Consider the following 6,000-nt stretch of genomic DNA (forward strand, 5'->3'; position numbering starts at 1 on the left):
TTTAAAAGTTTGATTCCAATTATACGAACTTACCTCGAGTTGCTTGGATGGAAATTATCGACTATTCGTCCACTTTTCCTTTTCCCTGATCTAATCCCAGTCTCGACTTATCTTGATCTATATATTATCAAATTTAGGACATTCAGCATTCAGTATATTCAATTTAGCTTATAATTTACAATTTTGACAAATTTACACATTTGCCCCTAATGTTTCACACTTTTACAATTTAGTCCCTATCACATAAAATTGCAAATTAATGCAATTAATCACAAACCCATTCTTAGCCAAATTTTAATGGAGTCCCTAACAGCCCATATCTTTTATTTATTCACACTTTTACCCACATAATTTTACATTTTCACAATTTAATCCCTTTTTGAATTTTTGTCAAAAATCACTTTACAAAACTAGTAAATCTATCAAGAAACCTTCATAATCTATCATCAATATCAATTTATTCAAACATTCAATAATGGAAACATGTTAAATCTTTAACAGTTTTGAAATTGAAGGTACGGGCTAGCTAGAATATGAAGCAACGATCTCAAAAACTTAGAAATCATTAAAAATCGAGCAAAATTGCATTTACAAGTATGATATTATGTTGGCCGAACCTTAACAAATCATATGGCTTCTTTCTCTTTTTACTTTTGGTGAAGATGAAGTAAAAATGATGATATGCATGTTTTCTTTAATTAAATTAATCTTTAATAATTAATTTACTATATTATCCTTCAAATAAAACCATTCAAACATACATAAATAATACCCATAAATGTCCATTCACACTTCAAATGGTTTATTTACCATTTGAGGACCTCCACTTTAAAAACCATAGCTAATAAACACCTTTAGCTTATAAAACTGAACTTTTACACTTTACGCGATTTAGTCTTTTTTATCAAATTGACCATTTAAACGATAAAATTTCTTTATAAAACTTTCACTTAATTAATCTATCGTGCTGTAGAAATTATTAAAACAATAAAATAAATATTTTAACTTTGGATTTTTGCTCCTGAAACCACTGTACTGATTTGACTAAAAACGGGATGTTATAACTTTTCCCCCTAGGGATTTTCATCCTCGAAACTCTTACCAGCAAATAGGTTAGGATACTATCTTCGTGTAGCTTCCTTGGGTTCCCACGTAGCTTCCTCCATCCCGTGTTTATGCCAAAGAACCTTCACTATGGCATGTGTTTATTTTTTAATTCTTTGATTTCATGAGCTAAAATCCTAATCATTTATTCGCTACACGTCAAATCAGTCTGTATCTCAACATCTATCGGAGAAATAACATGTGACGGATCAGATTTGTATCGATGTAACATAGAAACGTGAAAGACATTATGAATCTTTTCAAGTTTTGATGGTAAAGCTAGTCCGTACGCTACAAGCCCTATTCTTTCGACAATCTCATACAGTCTGATAAATTGCAGACTCAACTTTCCTTTACGGCTGAATCGAAGAACCTTCTTCCACGGTGACACCTTTAGAAACACTCGGTTCCTGAATTGAAACTCAATTTCTTTATGTTTCAAATCCGCGTATGATATCTGTCGATCTGAACCTGCTTTTAAATTATCGCGAATCGTTTTCACTTTTTCTTTAGTTTCTCTGATCAATTCAATCCTATGAATCTTTTTCACACTTAGTTCAGTCCAATATAGCGGAGTTCAACATTTGTGAACATATAAAGCATCGTATGGTGCCATCTTTATACTCATCTTAAAACTGTTGTTATATACGAACTCAATCAATGATAAGTATTTTTCCCAACTGCCCTCAAGCACTAAATAACAACATCTCAACATGTTTTCTAGAATCTGAATAACTCTCTCGGTCTGACCGTCAGTCTAAGGATGAAAACCAGTTCTAAAATTCAACTGTGTTCTAAGAGCTTCTTGCAGTTTCTTCCAGAATTGTGACGTAAATCTCGGATCTCTATCAGAAATAATAGATAATGGCACCCCGTGCAATTGAAAAATCTCAGAAATGTACAATTTAGCTAATCTATCAAGTGAGAAATCTGTATGTACCGATATGAAATGAGAAGATTTCGTTAGTCGATCAACGACAACCCAAATAGCATCTTTCTTTTTCGGAGTTAGGGGCAATCCCTACACAAAGTCCATTGTAATTCTATCCCATTTCCACTCTGGAATCATCACAGGCTGTAGTAAACCAGATGGTACATGATGTTCAGCTTTGACTTGTTGACAAATCAAACATTTAGAAACAAACTCTGAGATATCTCATTTCATGCCTTGCCGCCAGTAATATTGTTTCAAATCATTGTACATTTTGGTATTCCCCGGATGAATAGCTAAGCAGCTATTATGCTCTTCGTGTAAAATCTTCTAAATAAGTTCTGAATATCTTGGTATGCAAATCCTATTCTGGACCATTAAACAATCATCGGCTCTGATCTGAAACTCTGAATTAGGGATAATCTCACATTGAATTCGTTTAACTTGCAATTCATGATCATCTTTCCGAGCTTTGCATATTTGTTGAAGAAATACCAGTTTAGCTTTTAATTTAGCTAAAATAGACCCATCATCGCAAATCATCAACTGGGTATTCATTGCTCGAAATGCAAACAAAGATTTTCGGCTCAAGGTATCAGCAACAACATTAGCTTTTCCCAGGTGATAATAAATCACAAATTCATAATCTTTCAGTAACTCGAGCCATCTTCATTGTCGTAAATTCAAATCTTTCTGTGACATCAGATATTTTAAGCTTTTTTGATCCGTATAAATGTGGCATTTTTCATTGTATAAGTAGTGCCGCCAAATTTTCAATGCGAACACAATTACAGCCAACTCCAAGTCGTGCGTCAAATAATTCTTTTCATGCGGTTTCAATTGTCAAGAAGCATAAGCTATAACTTTTCCTTCTTGCATCAGAACACATCCTAGACCATTTAATGACGCATCATTATAAATTACAAACTCAACGGGTTGAACCAGAACTGTTGCTTTAGTTAACAATACTTTCAACTATTTTGAACTCTGTTGACATTTTTTTGACCACTCAAATTTCACATATTTTTGAAGCAGTCGTGCCATCGGTGTCGCTATCATTGAAAATCCTTTCACAAATATTCGGTAATAGCTTGTGTAACACCCCTTACCCATATCCGACGCCGAAACAGGGTACGAGGTATTATTGGACTTGAGTACTTGTAATCATTTAAACCGAGATATAAAATTTCATCAAATTTTAAACTTTTCAAACATATTCAAGCTGTCCCTTAAAAAAACTAATAAGGCCTATATCATACTTTAAAACCTTTATATATCGATCAACAGTTTGATAGTGTGATTTAACCTCTGGTGACCTCCAACTGGAGCTAAAATCTGCAACACTATAGGAAAAAGGAAAGGAAGGGAGTAAGCATTATAGCTTAGTAAGTAAATATGTAAATATTAATAAACAATACATTATCATACATTAAACAAAGTCACAATATGTTCCTGGAATATTACCATCACAAACACACATACTTTCACTATTACAATTATAAACAGGTTCAAAATAAGCTGTCTAGCAGAGTACCAGAAGCTAAATTATTTATTTCTGGAGCTAAAGAACTCCAAATTACAAACCGTAAATTTTCCCTGAAACTATATTTACGTATATTCTTACCATAAACTTTTTAGAATTTTTGGTCCAGTCAATTAGTATAGTTTATTCATTGAAGTTACCCATGTTTCACTGCTCAACTTCCCTGACTACTCCACACTACAAATAAATTTTCTCTTCTTAAAGAACTGATATGATGTTATAATTTTTTTTTATTTGAAACTAGACTCATTAAGGATTTCAAACATATAAATTATATCCCATAATTATTTTTGTACAAGTTTTAATTATTTTTCAAATTCCGAACAGGGGATCACGTAGTCATTCTGAACCAGTCTCATAGAAACTTAAATATCTCAGAATATAGAATTCCTTTGCTTGCTTTGTTTCCATTATATGAAAATAAACTCATTAATATTTAATTTGATATCTTATTCAGTCTATGATTCAATTTCTACTATTTTTGGTAAATTTTTAGATTCTCATCATTGCAACTATCCAGAACAGTTTTATTGTCAATTTTAATCTTTCACGCTTCAATTGTATTCATCACTTACCCATAACAATCTTTCCAATTTCCAATCACATATCGAGCATATTGATCATAAGTTACACATGTATATACTTACACTTACCATCACAAAGTCATACACAATTTCATTTAATCAATTTCCCAGTTGAACGATCCGGAATAATAACAGATACGCGATGGTATCGCACACAGCCCACGTTTAAAATCGAAGCTCTCTTGTACACATAGTGGCCTTCACTTAGCACCACTCATGTGACCTAGCTCGATTGTACACATAATTTTGGCTTTCTTGTACACATGGTGAACACTTAGTACCACCCATGTGAACTAGCCACTTTATCTTATAGCTCTCTTGTTTACATGGTGTCCTTCACTTGGATGTCCTTCACTTGGAACCACACATGAAACCTAGCTACATTTATCTCGTAGCTCTCTTGTCTATATGGTGTACACATAGTATCACCCATGTGACCTAGCTACCTCATAATGTCTCGTATCTCTCTTGTACACATGGTATACATCCCGTATTACACATGTGACCTAGCTACATACCATCTGTGTCTTTCGATTCCGAAGGTTCAAACGGGAAGTATCTCACTTTCTAATACTTTATTCTATTCTTATAATAGTCAATTATGATTCAAAAATCAGCTACAATACATAAAATATGCTGAAATATAAAAACGTAATAAAGATAATGTATTATTTACATACAAACTTACATACTTTCTCATTTCCATGTCGAACTAATATTGAACATGTAACACCCCAAAACCCGAGACCATCGCCGGTGTCGGACCCGAGGGTTAACAAACCAAGTTCACATGTTTTTGCCCACCAATTTGACATTTCCAGTCAGGCTGGAAAACTGCGTCACTGTCGCCTTAAAATCATATCTCGAGTTTCAAAACTCGGAAACTGGTTTCGTAAATTTTCCTGAATTTAGACTCATATATCCATCCATGGATTTATTTCTAGGATTTTGGTCGGGCCAATTGGTACAGTTTATTAGTTAAAGTTACCCCTGTTACAGGGATCGACTGCTCCGACCTTCGCGCGGTATAACTTGAATATCTCTCTGTACAGGGCTTTAATTCTGGTGTCGTTTGTTTCTAATGAAACTAGACTCAAAATGGAATCTGTACATATAAGATATATCTCCTAATTCTTTTTGGATAATTTATAGTGAATTTTAAAGTTGCGACAGGGAACCCAGAAACCATTCTGGCCCTGTCTCACAATAGCTTTAATATCTCTTAACCTGTAACTCCTATGACCGTTTCATTTCTTCCATATGAAAATAGACTCATCAAGGTTCATTTACATAGCTTATTCACTATCTAATTCCATTCCTATGAATTTTGGTGATTTTTCACATTCACGCCACTGCAGCTGGCAGCATCTGTTTTAAGATAGGACTCACCTATTTGGTGGTCTCCATGATTCAACTAGCCTTACCATACATAGGTTCATATATGATCATTTTAACCGTGCCAATGGCTAATCATATGACCAACATTCTCATTTCCAAGCCATAGCCACATCATGACACAAAATATATACATACAACCCACAATTAGTCTAAGTTCATACTTCCTTTTCGAGCCATTTTCATGCGGCCGTACATACTTACATTACAACATATTTAACAAACAAGGGTAGTCCTATACATGCCATCTCAAGTTCAAACAAAATTTATACCAAAATGGAGGCTTGATAGTGTGGATGACTTCGACTTCAACGATCCCAAATCCGATTGCCTCGGCGAAATCTAGAAAACTAAGAGCCAAAGCAACGGGTAAGCATTTTTTATGCTTAGTAAGTCTCAAGGAATATAATGAACTATAATTTACAGCAATACATTCACATAGC

The sequence above is a fragment of the Gossypium arboreum genome, chromosome 3 (assembly GCF_025698485.1).
Source record: "Gossypium arboreum isolate Shixiya-1 chromosome 3, ASM2569848v2, whole genome shotgun sequence".
In the NCBI taxonomy this organism is placed as follows: Eukaryota; Viridiplantae; Streptophyta; class Magnoliopsida; order Malvales; family Malvaceae; genus Gossypium; species Gossypium arboreum.